This window comes from Crinia signifera, chromosome 1, assembly GCF_055691185.1.
Source record: "Crinia signifera chromosome 1, ASM5569118v1, whole genome shotgun sequence".
In the NCBI taxonomy this organism is placed as follows: domain Eukaryota; kingdom Metazoa; phylum Chordata; class Amphibia; order Anura; family Myobatrachidae; genus Crinia; species Crinia signifera.
This window is the reverse complement of record NC_139217.1, coordinates 202,768,990-202,786,000: the sequence shown is the minus strand read 5'-3', so window position 1 is coordinate 202,786,000 and position 17,011 is coordinate 202,768,990. Positions and strand designations below refer to the sequence as shown.

Sequence of the window (17,011 nt, the reverse complement as noted above, 5' to 3'; positions counted from 1 at the left end):
GGGAAATGTTTTAGCTCACTCTGCACTGAAGAATCTTAATACATCAGCACTATTATCTGAAACAAAAGAGTGCTGACCCCCCCCCCCCCAAAAAAAAATGACTTCACTGCCTTGCTACCATTATCCACAGCTATTCTTGTTGTTTGTCACTTGATCTCTTCAACCTTTAGACTGCAAAACCATTTGTATGATTGCCACTATTGCCTTCAGTTTCAGTATCATGTATGTATGGTGTACATAATCACATCCCCTGAATGTCAAGCACTTTATAATAATATCAGTTTCTGTAGATGTTCAGTGTTCAATAGCAGGTTTGACCACTAGAGGACGATGCTGTCTTCAAAATCAAAGACATTGCCACTTGGCAATGACAATGCATTTGCAGGAAAATAGTCAGCAAAAAAAAGACAAGAACTATTGTTTTTAGTATATACATATTATTTACATTAACAAATGCATTTCATTCTACATACAGACTAGATCTAATTGTAATAAGGCTAATGAACGCGTGCTGCAGGAGGGAATCAGTGTTGAGGAATTTCAGAACAATGTACATTGTATAAGTATGTTTTCACAGTACAGAAACATTTTCCATTGCAGAGCAGATGCCAGCAGTCTCTATATAAACAATTATAATTGTTATAATGAAAATAATTATACAGCGCTGTTTGTTGTAAAACCATTTGCCATTTTTCTGACACCTCTGTAAAACTGCATGCCATGAGAATCTACTGACTTTAGAGAGGTACCAAAGAGGGTTGTAACATTACTCAGTCCTTCCTACCTATTTTGCATCAACCATGCCCACTGCCCCTGTGGCAACTTAACCCCTCTCCTTCCAGACAGCCTTCACTAAGTTGCACAAAAATGTGCTTTGGAGCCCTCTGGCAACAAAGAGGTTACATTTTCATTACTGCCTCCTTCTAGTAATTATGCTTTAAAAACACAGAGGCACATATAAAAGAAGCTTGACTACTGTCTGGGAGCGCTCCTTTAAACACAGCCCCCTTTAATTATGTGAGGTCAATGCTTTTTTTATGCATGCAGCTGCCAAAAAAATCATCCACTACATAGATTGCTTAAAAAGAAAAATCCTTGCAAAGTACAAGTCCTTGAAACATCAGAATCGCAGTGCTGAAGGCAGGCACCCTTTCTCAATTCACAGAGAAGATCCAACAACTGGAAGCCAAGATCGTTCTTTGATAAGAAGCGGTATGTATACATTCCATCTAATACGTTCTGTATATAAGGTTTCCGTTTGTAGATGGCCACCACACTTTATTTCTAAAAATAACTAATTCTGGAGAAGATATAATGTGCCATGTAACCAGTTCTTTTACCTCAGTCACCTCAGTATAATGTTGAATAACATTATTCAGAACCTTTCTTTATGTAACTCCATTTACTGCATAATGTAAAAACTCCAAAAGTACTATTGTGTTATATCAGGTGTTGGGATTGTTCTCCTTTATAGTTTTGTAAGGCAATATGATCAGACCTGTACATTGCAAAAATGTTTAGTGTTTCCTCCTATACATCTGAAGAATATATGTTGTATAAGTGTTTTCCAGTAATAATCTTTGTTTGAGCTATACATTCTGTTTTCAAATACACAGCTTTTCTGGTGTCTTGTAGATCAGCTTTTTGTCGAAATAACTGTACAACTGTAACTTGAACATATATATCCATAACCCCCCTTCCCCTGTAATACTTGTACCTGTAACCTTGGATGTGATATATATACCATATATTTATGCTACTACAGTACAAAACAGAACTTGTATTGCACCATATTTACAGAAACGTTTTGCTGCCCTTCAGTCTATAATGTTTTTGAATGCTACACATCTCAGTACCACATCTATATGTATACATAACTGGTTCTACTGCTTCTTAAATTGTGTGAGCACTCCAGAGCTCCACATCACATTTTTACATGATTCTTGCCTTCTTGAGACATTCCAGATTTCCTTTGAAGTTTGAACTCTGTCCTTAATTAGACCTGAGGGATGGGGAGACCAGATAGAAAGAATGAGGTACTTGAAATGTGGGTCCTCCAAGATAATGAAGCTAGTTAGTGAATTAGGAACAAATGACCAATCCATTGTATTCTGTGGGCTGGGTAGCACATGATTTGTAATTGTGGACATGTAGAATGCACTCATCAACTAACATTAAGCTACTGATGATATTTAACTATGAAGTAAAGGTATCCTAAAGACTATGGAACCCCTAATAAATTGCATTTGTCACACTGAATAGGCCTCAACTGAGTCCTACTTGCATTCTTTACACAAGGAATTTGTTCCCCAGACATTTGTACTGTGTATATTGTGGGGTGCGTCAAATATAAAAAACAGCCGGGTTTCCTACTGGTCAGAATTTTCGGTACTTGTGTATTTTGGCGGCGCCCATCGCATCGCATACCATAAGGCATACGATGGTATGCGATGCGACGCGATATCGCGCGATACTGTACAATGTCATATAATTTTAAAATTGTATGACATTGTACATGGCATACAATGCCATACAATGCGATGCGACGTGATTAAACATTGTATAAGCACCCTAATGAATGCTTACAATGTGAAATGCACCCCCACGCCACCCCCCCCACTATAAACGTGAACCCGAAGCGTGGCGAGCGCAGCGAGCCCGCGAGGGGCGGCGGTACGCGTCTTCCGACCTTTTCATACCCCCACTATCCACGTCGGCGTGGAGTTGAGAATAGAAAGTGTGGCGAGCGCAGCGAGCCACCGAGCCCAAAGCGTGGCGAGCGGACGCGGATACCTGTGAAGCCCGCGAGGGGACTCCGATACCTGTGAAGGTATCCGCGTCCGCTCGCCACGCTTCGGGCTCGGTGGCTCGCTGCGCTCGCCACACTTTCTATTCTCAACTCCACGCCGACGTGGATAGTGGGGGTATGAAAAGGTCGGAGGACGCGTACCGCCGCCCATCGTGGGCTCGCTGCGCTCGCCACGCTTCGGGTTCACGTTTATAGTGGGGGGGGTGGTGCTTATACGATCTTTCATCGAATAGTGGGCAAAAATCGCGTCGCATCGCATGCCATGCGATGCATTCCATGCGATGCGACGCGATATAAACATTGCGCAATGCACAAGTACCGAATTTTCAATAAATACTTATACCAGGCATGATATATTAACACCCAAAAAGTGTGGATCTTTGCTTATATGCAGTGCATTTTTGCTCATAGCCAAGTCTACATAGCACGCTTTCACCTGAACATACATCTATATTACTTATTTGAGAGAAGCCTGTTACAACTTAGCTTCCACCTTTATCGTCATATTTATAAAATGCAGTCAAAATACCTGTGACTCTCAATTCTCAATACTCACATAACCCACAATCTGAGCATGCTCAGTGCAAATTCAAGCAAAATACAGTTTGATGTTTAAATGGGCATGCAGTCCACTCTGTGTATGGCCATTGGATTAAGCTAGTTACAGGCCCATAAAATCATCAGGAAGATTGGCCCAATAATTGTATAGGTGTGGTGCAAATACGTTAGTCAATAAAGGCTTGAAATTCTCCTATGTGGTTGGATTGGATAGTCATATTTTATGTGTAGATTAACATTTAAACTGCTCCACCTCCAAATCACATTGCAGAATGTACACCTGCCGAAGCTTTTTCTAGCTCCGCGTGTACAGGGATTACACTGATTTGATAAACACTCCAAGGATTTTATCTGTTGAGTGATCAGCATAGTGTGTACCTAGATTAAGTACAAGATTATATCAGATTGAACAGATGCATCCAGTGTCCTGAAGATGTGATTATTTTACAATAAAAGTAAAAAATCATCTACAGTATCAGCCAATATGCTAAGAGGTGTAAATCACTAAAGACTGCTTTCCAAGTTCTATTAGTCCTTTATTGTTGAAAAACATCTGCTGTACAGTATACTGGTTCTTGCAGCGAGATACCCTCTTATGTATATATAACACAAGCTAGGTACTCTAAGCTAAGCATCTATAAGTGGAGCTGAAACAGATATATACAAATAGCCTACCTTTTGTAGAGTAGTAGGTACTTGTTTCCTAGCACGGCGCCCTTAGCATTGTATACCATAAGACTAAATAAGGTATACGATGGTATGCGATGCGATGCGACATTGTACAATAAAAAATTGTATGGCATACAATGCGATGGTATACGATTTTTTTATTGTACAAGAACCCTGATGGGTCCTTACAATGTTAAATGCCCCCCCACTATGAATGCCAACCTGAAGTGTGGCAAGCGCATTGAGCCAGCGAGGGGCAGCTATACGCGTCCTACGACCTTTTCATACCCCTACTATCCATGTCGGCGTGGAGTTTATCTTAGATAGTGTGGCGAGCGCAGCGAGCGTGAGCGGACGCGGAACACATGTAAAGTAATACGCGTCCCCTCGTGGGGCTCACTGCGCTTGCCACACTATCTAAAATCAACACCACGCTGATGTGGATAGTGGGGGTATGAAAAGGTCAGAGGACGCGTACCGCCGAACCTCGTTGGCTCGCGGCGCTCGCCACGCTTTGGGTTCGCATTGATAGTGGGGGTGGCGTGGGGGTGCATTTAACATTGTAAGCACCCATGAGGGTGCTTATACAATTAAAAATCGCATCGCATCGCATGCATCGTATACGGCTATATGGCATGCGATGCATGCAATGGCATAAGATGCCATAAGATGGAAATCTTGGGCGCGCGTGCTAGGAAACAAGTACCGAGTAGTAAATTCATCCCAATTACCTGAAGGCAACTTGCAGTTTTTTATTGACCCCACTCCTTAAAATCAGAGACCTCTGTGAATATGCAAGGCTCCAGCACCACCCGCACCCCTTCCCCCCCCACCCCCGGAGCATTGGGTCTGGCCGAACTCCCCACCTGGAGCAGCGAGTGTACCCACACACCCCCCCACCCCCTGGAGCAGTGGGTATGCCCGCCCTCCCCCAGAGTGGCGGGTCTGCACGCACCCCCCTCCCTCACTGGAGCAGCGAGTATGCCTGCAACTCCCCGGATCAGCGGGTATGCTCGCACCCCCCCGCTGGATCAGTGGTGTTGGCAGAACCTCCTGCTTCAGGGGGAGGGTCTGCTTCAGGGGAAGGGTCAGTCCTACCGCTCCGGGTGGGGACGGGGATACCCACTGCTCCAGCGAGGGGGGGTGCGGGCATATTTGCTGCTCCAGCGGGAAGGGGGGGTGCGGGCAGACCCACTGCTCGCGGGGGGGTGCAGGCAGACCTGCACATGCGGAGGTGGGGGTAGGGGGGTCGGGCAGACTCGCTGGGGGGGGTGGTTGTGCGCAGACCCGCTGCTGTGTCCGGGCATACCCATTACTGTGGCGGGTGCGTTGCTCTGGGGGTGGGGGGGTGCGGGCAGACCCACTGATGCAACGGGTGGGGGGGCGTGCTCACAGACCCACTGCCCTGGGGGAGGGAAGACGGCGTGCAGCGGTGTTGGCAGACCTGCGGCTCCGGTGGTGAGGTGCAGGCAGTTACGCTGATCCGGGGGGGGGAGGTATGCATGCAGACCTGCTGTTTGCAGGGGGGGTTGTGCGGGCAGACTCGCTGCTCACACAGGGGGCGGGGAGGTGAGCAGGCATACCTGCACATGCGAGGGTGGGGGGCCCTGGGCAGACCCGCTCGTGGGGGTGGGCGGGAAAACCCACTCGTGTGGGGAGGTTGTGCGGGTAGACCCGCTTGGGGGTGTGTGCGTGTAGACCAGCTCGTGGGGGGCAGACCTGCTGCTCGCGGGGGGGGGGGGGGGGGGGTGCAGACTCGCTTCTCATGCGGGGGGGTGTGAGCAGGCAGACCTGCACACACGGGAGTGGGGGGGCGGGCAGATCCGCAAGCGGGGGAGGGTGTACGGACAGACCCGCTGCTTGCGCCGGGGGGGGTGGGTGGTGCGTGCAGACTCGCTGCTCGTGGGGGTGTGCGTGTGTGAGCAGGCAGACCTGGACACGCGCCGGTGGTGGGGGGCAATCAGATCTGTGTGTACGGGCAGACCCGCTTGAGGTGGCAGGGTGGTGGTAGGGGCATACCCGCTGGGGGGGCGGTGTGGTCAAACCTGCGAGCGAGCTGGGTGGGTTTGCGGGCAGACCCACGAGCGGGGGGTTGCGGGTAGACCCGCGAGTGTGAGTTGGGGGGCTCTGGGGGGTGCGGCCAGACCCGCGAGTGGGGGGGGGTGCGGCCAGACCCGCGAGTGGGGGGGGCTGCAGGCACACCCGGGAGCGGGGGGTTTGCAGGCAGACTCGACGCTCACCTGTTGGCTGCTGTGGAGTAATGGTGGATGGTGCTGTAGCCCTGGCTGTGGGCGGGGGGAGGTGTTTGCCAAGGGGTTGGGGATGTGTATAACGCTGGCCTATCCCTAGGGGGGGCGGGTTTGTGTATAACGCTGGGCAGGGGCCTAAGGCAGAAACTATATGTGTATAACACTGTCAATCACTCTTGTAACTCCACCCAGCATTATACACACGGGGATGAGTGACAGATCTGGCTAAATATATAAGAGATTGCATCAGAACTGTCATATTCAGTGCTTGTACTAGCACTACAGACCTAGGTGTCTGGCAAATACAATTGGATTTTGTTCAAATGTTCAAGCTTGCACCCATATTTACTGTTTGCTTGTAATCACCCTCCAGGAAAGGCAGGACCACCACAGCATTGCATAAATGCAAAATGTCTCATCTAACCTCCCAGTAGACTGTCATTAGACTGCCTAACTATAGTATGCCGGGGCACCAGGCTAGTCCCTCCAATTTGGGACTCTCAGATATGGCATTCATCTTCCATGCAGCTGGTACAATATACAATATGGGTAAATTCAAGCATGAGTATATTAGTTTTCTGTTTTATATGTACTGTCTGAATGTCAGTTTCATTCTGACATCAAACTTCAATTTCCAGTTTAACAGAGGTTATTTGGGTGGTTTAACATGAGACTATATTTTAAAAGAGCTATAGTGAATCTCATGCACAGGACCGTCATAGGGTGGTGCTTACAGTCGCTGCCCACAGTCTATTTGTTCTGTGGACAGAACCGGTCGCATTCACCCATAACCCGCAATCACCTTTGTCACTATGCACCAAAACAATCCCTCTGGTTACCTTGCCTGCCGAATCTGAGCTTCTACGACCCAGGTGCATGGGTACAGCGGGGTTGGCCTCATTCACAGCAGTGTACAATATACCAGCCTGCCACCACCGGCTCCCCACACTGTGCAGAGTTAGAGCTTCCTTTTTAGGCCATGCCATCAAACTCAGGGCTGCTCATTCATGCTGTGGCCAGCACCATTCCATAATTCTGAAGACCAGGACTATCCGCCTGCCAACTCAAAGCCTTTACAGCTCAGGGTACAGGGTAATAACTGTGGGACCAGACTGTCATATACTCTTGTGATAACAGCTCCAGGAAAGAACAGGGCAGTTTTTTCCTATTTAACCCATCAGTCGCCTGATACTTTCCTTGATGTGGGTGTGCGAGACGTAGTTTATTAATGAAGATGAAGAGATGAAGGAATGATGATGAATGTGGAAGAGGAGTAATGCTGGTGAGGAAGAATATGGAGGAGGAATGAGGAGGAGGATTGTGATGTAAAGTTTAAACAGGTACTACTGTGTGGTTAATGTGAAGAGCTAACACTACTGTGTTATATAATGGGTGAAATTTACTAAGATGGAAAAAACACTTCACAGGTCATGTTGCTGTGGGCAACCAATCAGAATCTACTTCTTATTTATTTAACACCCTCTAGAGTCTAGAAGATAGTAGACAGAATGTGATTGGTTGCCCATAGCAATATGACCTGTGAAGTGTATTTCACATCTTAGTAAATTTCACCCAATGTGTATTGGTACTAATCTGTGGCCACGAGTCTTCACCACAAAGTCACAAACCTATATTTTAGTGTGCACTCCCTGTTTTGCATGTGGTGGCGAAGGTGATGGGGGAATGGGGGGGCAACAATTCTCTTGCAGCCACCGGACACACATGTCTGATTATGGCACTGTTTACATTTATATATTAGAAACATTCTATAACTATGATTAGGAGCAAGTAACGAGTGTGGATGGGAGATACAGAAAAGAAGGGTTGAGCTGGACATTATTTTGAGATAAGCTTAAAGATTATACCAGATGTATGATGGTGCAATTTGGCGAATACAAAAAAAGAACCGCAGTACTGATTTCAGGCAGGGTAACAATTGTTTGCTTAAATATAGGATTTTATAGGAGACCAATCGGAGTGAAAATGTATAGCACAACAAAATAACCTAATCATAGTTGGTGGTGCACAATGGAGTAGATAAAGAACTTACTTATAAGAGGGGTGATCTAAAGAATGCTGAAAAGGTTGAACTCTTTCTTGGTGCACTCTTAAGGGAGAAATGTAATAAAAATGATTAGCTTTTAATAACTATTAGTACAAAACAGTAACAATAAAACTTATAAAAATTAGTAGCAAATATTAACTGCTAACTCTGAGGTATTATTGCTGAAAACACAACTACATAACATTCTCTAAACATTTGAATTAATGGAAATACATAACAAATATACAGTAAAAGTCTCAAGTGAAGAAATATCAACCGGCAAAACACGATTCAATTTATAGTCCCACAAGACATGGTTACAGCAGAACATCGGGACACACATCTGCCCCTGCAATGTGCAATCATATCCAGTGCACCTCCAGCATTTCACCTGACAGCAGTTAAGGGCAATTTATTTATCTTTCTGTCCATGACAGGAAATGACTCTTTTGTTGGCCCGTCCAATGCATTTGTATAACAGGCTAACAGCAGAAGTCAGAAGTCCTTTGCTGTATCTTATATAACACCTGTGAACACTGAAAGCAAATTAATGTGCAATATCTGAATATCAGGTTCAGTAATGTATGTACAATTACTTTGACCTGTTATTTTGTTACTGTGTGACAAAACTGTGGTTACAATTATAATTTAGCAAAGCAATCCCTATTCACCAATCTTATGGCATAACATGCACACTGTTTTAATTAGGTTTACAGTGTTTTTCTTTCTCTCTCCCTACTGTGCAATTATATGCCTTTATTTTAGTTGAAAGGAATACTTGAATGAGAAAAATAGGCTTTAGTACATTGGATCATTGATTTTGCTTGAGATGTTTATGTATCTTTTAAGGAACCATTTTAGCCTGATTTATGTACTTAATCAGAACACTGAGAACTGTGGGCCTTATTCTGGTTCACTCTCAGAGGCAAATTCCTTCTCAAAAACCATGTGCACTGCAGATGTAACATGTGCAGAGAGAATAAGATTTGTGTGACTTATTTTGTTTCTGTGCAGGGAAAATACTGACTGCATTATTTTTACACTGCAATATAGAGTAGATCTCACTTTGAAGTAAAACCCCACCCAAATCTAATTCACTCTGCATATGTTACATATGTAGTACACATGGTTTTGTCCATATGAGAAGGAATTTGCCTCTGAGAGTGAACCAGAATAAGGCCCTCGGAGTGTGTGTGTGTGTGTGTGTGTGTGTGGGGGGGGTTATTTCTTTCTTTATTTTATTACTGTAGAATTTACTGTCTTAAATACTTCGGTGATAATAAAATAGGGTCTAGCTATTTATTCATATTTAAAAATTGATTATTATATATGAGATACGTAATACAGATATAGGGCGGTATTCAATGTTTTCCGTTCAATGTGTTTTTATCGAAATTATTAAAAAAATTCTATTTTTCTGTCATCGATAATTTTCACCTATTCAAAGTGGATTTTATAGACTATCTATACAGTATCGCTATTTTTTTTAATCTTTCGTTGGTTTCGCTTATTTTTCTCTGATATTTTTGATCCGATAAAGTGTTTTTTTACCATTTATCGCACTGGAACGTGCCTTAAAATTTATCACCTATTCAATGTTTTCTTCACGCTGACTTTTACGCGGTTATGCATGTATTTATCGCCACTTCTTATCGATTTTTTGCCCATGCGCAATGAAAGGCTAATAAATAACTTGCACGGTTTCAGCTATTAAAAGTAATTCATTAATTGCTTATTTTTTACCAAATAATTTAAATACTTTTTTTATACTTATTAATATATATATTTTTACTCTTTAAGGTTATTTATTTCTACATCATCTTGTACTTATGATGCTTTGTTGCATCATGTGATTTTTTTACCCATGATTCATCTTTCTCACAAATAAATCACTCCTACTCTGACTCTGTCTGAATTAAAAAATAATACCCATATGACACAATGGAAAAAGCAACAATGAAAAAACAAATGAAAAATAAACAAACATATCCAATAGTAAAAAAAAAAAATTAGACATTCGATATAAAAAAAAAAAAAAAAAATTACAATGCTGTAAAATAAATACCTTTTGAAGATGCCATTCTTGCTGAAAAGCCATTGGACCAATGATGGTGCAGTTCCAATACGAAGCTGTTTATCCACATCAGAGACATCCACATCAGCGACGCACGTGTCTAAAATGACACCAAACCCTGTGCAGCATGCTCATATATAGGTTTTATCGATGGCAGGAAAGCGGAAAGGATACTCCCACTGTTCACCTCATAGGTCTTTTTACGCATACAAATTTTGAATAGCGGGAAAACTGTCAGACACGATAAGGTATCGCCATGTGAAACTGTAACGGAGAACATTGAATACCGCCCATGCATGTTTTCAGGTCTATGGAAATTTCTTCACTTGATTTATTGAGACTATTATATTTGTTTTATATAGTTATAGTTTATATAATATTAGGTTGTCATAGTTTCGCCAATAATAGCTAACAATTATGTAGTTACTGTTTCATTTTTTTTATTATTAATTAATAAAAGCAGCTGCATGTTTTTTTAGATTTTTTTTAAGAATGGACCATGAAGGGGTTCAACCTTTTGATCAAATGTATTTTGTAATTAAGTCATTTGTTTCCCAAATCTGAAAATGGACAAGAACTGACACTCAGACAATGTACTGTAGTTGGACCTATTTGATTTAAACAATTTCACTTAATGCTTTTGTCCATTCTCCTGAGTTTGTGAGCAAATTGCTTTTTGGCATTTGCCCACATACAGTACCAGATTTTCAGTCCAACCAACCAACTAGTTGGATGGTTGGAGGAAAGTTGGTCTGATGTGTGGCCAGCATTAGGATCACTCCCGCTTATTGTGAGTAGTTTGGATAATAACCTTATTTTCAAGTTCAGTAAAAGGATTAAAATAAAATAAATATTAATAATAAAAATAGCCAAATTGGGAAATGATAGAGCAGAGTAGCCAAAGGAAGATCAGCCTCGCGGCTGCACTCAAGGTTGATTGGAAGGGTTTAAATTTCTTTGAGCAAGACAAGTGTCGTAACTTGACATTTTGGTGCCCTGTGCCATAAAGAAAATAATTTTGAATATTGAAGAAGAGTGGTCACAGAATAGTACAAATTCACATTAAGCCACACAGTAGTGTCCTTTATACTGTGTGGTGTAATGTGAACTTGAACTATACTTTGAGCCATTATTGGTGGAAGTTTAAATTCTAACCAGCAATAGAGCTCTTTCCATTTTCATAAACAGACCATGGGCTTGAGTCCAAGTCAGATGCAGTTGCAAAAGTCCTTGCATTTTTTTGGTGCAGTCTAATCTGTGACTTTATGATGAAGCCATAATTTATCCTTTGCCTGATATACAACTGTGTATATAATGTGCAAGCACTGAGACGCCCTTTGTCAGCGTCTATAGTCTCTGCATTACTGTCTGGCACTGCCCCATTGAGACTTGCTCCAGCCGTGTGGACAGGTTGAGCATATCTGTAATGCAACTATCATGGATAGAATATGTTGTGGATCTGTCTGAGACTTTTGAAGAAGAGTTGGTTCTGGAGGGGAGACTTGTAACCTTGCTGGAAGAAAATAATTCCTGTGCACATTGATTCTATCAGATAGTAAGTGGATTGTCTAAAACCAGAACCAAGGGGCGGAGACTAACATACCAGGTGGTCTTCACCAAGAACCACTGCAAGGAGGTGTGGACTTTAGCCGTTGGAACTGAAGAATAAATTAGGACCTTCTAGATGCTGATCCAAAAGGATAGGCAGGAGCTCAGAACGTACTGTCAGGAAGAAATCATTGTACTGGCATCTGTTTTGAGTCAGTGAGCTGGCTTAAACCCTCCTGGGCTCTGTGGATTAGCCCAAGGAGGAAAAGCTAGACTCTTATTGGCTGGACTCCAAACAGATGGTGCCTTGCATATAGACGCTCCCGTGGTGCTGGGATGTTGCGGAGAGATGCCAGGTCTGTCTGCTATTGAGGACACAAGAGACCTGGCACACAGCTGACAAAGTAGGGATGGCCATCGGTGCAGTAGGCCATACTGCAACCAGCCATCGATAATATTAAACTAGGTGATGGCTGTCCATCAATAGTTTTACCTATCGATGGTCCTCCAATTTGTTTAACTGACTGGCTCATGGGCCAATCAGAACATGGGGGCGAGGCTTCGTGGGTGTCTGGGGGTGGGTGACCCAGCACTTTGAGAAATGGCTGTGCCATCGATGGAGGTAAACCATCTGGTTCTCCCCCATCGATGGCAAAAGTATTCAACATTGGCCATCAACCATCGATGATTTTGAGTCATCAATGGTTGATGGCCATCCCTATGACAGAATGGAGAGGAGCAGGGATCCAGCTATACAGCTGATGGAGCAAAGGGAAGCAGAGACCCAACCGCCAGCTGATGGAGCAGTAGGGAGCGGGTAACTGGCCTCAAAACAACCTGGACAGTTAAGTGTTTAGAACGCTGAAAGCACCAGGCTGTGACAGCCACCACTTTCGGTGGCACTTCCATAAGATCTCAACACATCTATTTACCCCTCCCCCCCCCCCCCCCCGTTACCTCCCCATCACAGTCCAGGAGTACTCTTATAACCTTTACAGCTACCATGCAATTTGTAACTCTGTAGGAACAAAATTGGGTAGTGCATCTCAAGTGCTTGTGCAAAGGAAAAACATAGTTTGAATGCAGACCCCAGTTTTAGTTGCATACACTATGGGGGTTATTCTGGTTCATTTTCAAGGCTGCAAATTCGCAGCCTTGCGAGTCCATCAAACACCACCTTGCGAATGGTTGGCTGGCGCCACCCATTCACAAGTGTAATTCACAGTCACATGATGATACACAGTAACATCCCTTCGCAGGCCAGGGGGGAATGCCCACATCTTTCGCTGGTCGCCAACCATCGGAAGATGTGGTGCATGCACACATATATAAAGTGCCTTACAAGTCACTTACATATGCGTGCACGCTGGGAAGGAAATTGGTGGGCAGCTGACATCCCGCATCATGGCCTTATTAGCATGAGAAAGCCCAGCGTTCTCATAGGAACACCCATGAAATGCTGGGCGTTCCCATATGCTAATGGAGCTGCCCACCGCCCTCTCCGCCCCCCTCCCGCTGTTCTGGGTGCAAACAGTCTGTTCACTGTGGGTGCACGCACCCTGCATATGCACATGCGCAGAAATGTACATGCGCACAGCGCCACCATCGGTCCCTGTACGAACGCATTCTGGTTGCGAAGTAACCAGATTAAGGGCCTATGTTTTTGATTATTGCATTTTAAGTTTTTATCCTTTTGAACTACAGTTAAAAATGGTGAAGGGCAGTCATGGATGTCAGCAGGTGACTAAGACAAAATACCTTGCAATAGCCCCGGCCTCGGCTGTTCCAACCACATCTATCTTTTAACAGTTTTGCTCTGTTTAATTTAACTACAGTTTATTATATCCAGTAGTTTGTCATTTCCAATGTAAAAGATCTGGACAGAGATCAATAGTTTTCAAATGATAAATCCGGCTTCTTGCAAATAATCCAAAATCAGAACAGGAAGTGTCATTTTCAACTACCAAACCTAGTATTAAAATGTGTACTTTTATCTTTTCATTAGTTCAACCATATCACATTTATTCAAAGCTAAAACTGTATCTAATTGTTTTAGAATGTGTTAGTTAATTCTCTAGTACAGTATATATGGTGGGGGATTCAATTGTAGGTGAAGGCAGCAGATTGCTGTTGCTAAATCAACCCAATTTGCCCCCTTTGACGGCCCATTCTCACCTTACACTTAAGCCCTGTACACACGCTTAGATTTGCTTTAGATTTGATGTTAGATTCTATTTTCTATTAGATATGGCATTAGATCATCCCATTCGATTTGGCGTTAAATCTGTACTTTTGCATTCGATTCAATTTCGATTTCACAATGTAGGTACAATGTACTGTACTCATTGGATTTACTGGATCAAATTCGAGATTTCCTAGGCTGCACAGTAGATTTGTCTATTCGATTTTGAGAAAAAGGGAGCGCGCATCTAATCGAATGCAGATCGAAAGTGTCCTAAAAACCATTCGATGTGGATTTGATTTTGCTTGTATAAGCAATATTGAATCGAAAACAGGGTAAAATCTAAGCGTGATAGATAGCTATAAAAGCGCTATCTACCCTATGGAGCGGTGAACATAGTTGAGTGAGATCCCACCATTGTGAATTTCAGTGGATACCATACGAATTTGGCTGAGCAAACATGTTGTCAGCAGACGTATTTAGTCACTTGACCAATCACCTAATTTCACTGAATATAATAGGCTCACACTGATATTTTGTTCTCAGGTTTTTCAGAGCACTAAAATGTAAATATTTTTTTGTGGTGTATTCTAAAAGTGACATTTTAGGTTACATAAACAACTCTGGGCCTGTTTCAGAGATGGACGCAGAAGCACGACTACTGCATCTGTCTACATAACAGCTGTGCTAAAAAATGCTTATGCACAGGAGGAATGTTGTGTAAATAAATACAGCACTGGATTACTCTGCATGAACATCAGCCATCTGAGTAATCCTCAGGTTCAAGGATGCAGCCAATGGCCTCAGTACGCCCTGTTTTCTGGAAAGCAGGTTGTTGCACCCCTTCCGCGCCTCCCAAACATAGACAAAACAAAGATCTGCATGTGCACAGTACAGAGCCTGCGCATGGGCAGATCTGAAAGCATAGAAGACGTGTGCAAACCATTGGGAGTGTGTACATCTTTGAATCTGGCCCTCTATCAATTACATTATGCTATTTGTATTGTTATATCTTCATGGACTGCACAGGATATAGGATAGGTCAAATTCTAATAAACAGACCTCAGGGTTTTGTGTTTATTGCTTCATTTTATAAGAGTGTGTAGAGCCTGTTTCTGGTAATATGCCTCATCATGATAAACTTCTGTACTGCAACTAGATATCCACAGCATGCACACTTATTAAAGATGCGTGTGGACTGGAGTTTATTCCCTGTCAACACTGACTAAAATAGTGGTGACCTAAAGCCAATTACTTACTAAATGTCTTAGGAATTTGGCTGTTGGCCGATTCCTGCTTTTTATCAGTTTTTCTTATCAGACTTCTCAACCCAGTCCTTACAGGCATGCAGCATAATCATAATTAGTATTATATTCTCCCATCTACAGTATATTTGTTTCTCCCAAAAATATAAGTACAGTATAGTAAACCAAGTTTAACAGTGCTGAGGGCTGCCACCAGTGGGGATGGATTCAGTATGAAATCCCGGCGGTCTGGATCCCGGCGTTCAAAATCCTGACGCCAGAATCCCGACTGCCGAAATCCCGACAAGGGGGGGGACGTGGATCGCCCCCCCCTTGCGGGCTCGCTGCGCTCGCCACGCAGCGGGCCCAGTGCCTCACTACGCTCGGCACACTAATTTATTCTAGAGATGTGCAGGTTCTGATTTACTCTGATTTACTCTGATTTCAAAGCAGGATCTTATTGGCTATCCCAAATCACATGACAGTTGTTGACAGTTGATAGCCAATAAGATCCTGCTTTGAAATCAGAGTAAATCAGAGTAAATCAGAGCCTGCACATCTCTAATTTATTCTCCCTCCAGGGGTGTCGTGGACACCCACGGAGGGAGAAAGTGTCGGGATTTCGGCGGTCGGGATTCTGAACACCGGGATCCCGACCGCCGGAGTTTTAACTGCATCCCGTGGGGACTGCCATCCTCTGGGCTCGGCAGAAAGGGGCCCGGGATTGGAGTCTATTAAGTATAATTTCTAAATTTGCAGCAGGGACCTCCTACCTCCAAGTCTGTCTGTTGTTACCCAGTTTGTTTTATCACTGTGTACTATTGTAAAGCGCGCGTCCCCTTCCGACGGCTTCCCCTGGGTCCCCGCCGGCTTGTCGGCGGTCACCCGGGGTCCCCACCGCCTCCCCGCACCCCCCCCCCCTAACCCTGTCCGTCTCTCTGAAGCGGAGACGGACAGGGTTCCCGGCTCCCCGCCTTTCGGAAACTGAGACGCACGCGCGTCTCAGTCAGATGGACGCCGGGCTGCTTGCGGATCGCCAGCGGTGCCGTTCTGGCGATTCGCCAGCAAGAGGGAGCCCGGCTCCATCTGTACCTTGTAACTAACGTTTTCTCCAAGTATTTGCAAGCTCACTTATGTAATATATGTTAGTGATGCAACTTGGGCTGGCCATCTCAGGTGTCAAGTTGAGGGTTGGCAATGAACAAAATAGTCTACTTGCGCTGAAAGCAATGTCCCAGTAAATGGTCTCCACTTTTTCTTCTAAATTAAATGGTTCCAATATGCAATAAAAGGAGAACAAAACACTATTGTAGTATAAGACAATACACAACAATCTTCCTCCAAACGTGTGGGGGGAGTTATAAGAAGATGGTGCTCCCAAAGTTCCCAAATGGTCTAAGGGTAGTATAGGGTTACCCCACTCGTGTTAACATAAGCAGGTGCTTACATGTGAGAGCTTTGTTCATTGCCATTGTCTATGTTGATGGTCTGGTGACCATCAGTTTTAGGGGGGTATTCAATGTGAGGGTCACGGCAGTGAGAGCTTGCTCGAACGCCGTGGCCCAGTCCCGTTCTCAGTCAGCTCGACCGAGAACATGCAGGCGGGATTCAATGTCCCGCCTGCCGGGGAGTGA

General features: G+C 44.1%; 1 protein-coding gene across 1 annotated transcript in view; it reads left to right on the top strand.

The window, feature by feature from the left end:
* Window positions 1–912: 912 nt before the first annotated feature.
* Window positions 913–17,011, top strand: part of ADAMTS10 (ADAM metallopeptidase with thrombospondin type 1 motif 10) — a 148,036-nt gene continuing 131,937 nt past the window's right edge. The window contains exon 1 of the mRNA XM_083179191.1: window positions 913–1,212. The gene's annotated coding sequence lies outside the window, so the exon portion shown is untranslated. The remainder of the gene's footprint in view (window positions 1,213–17,011) is intronic.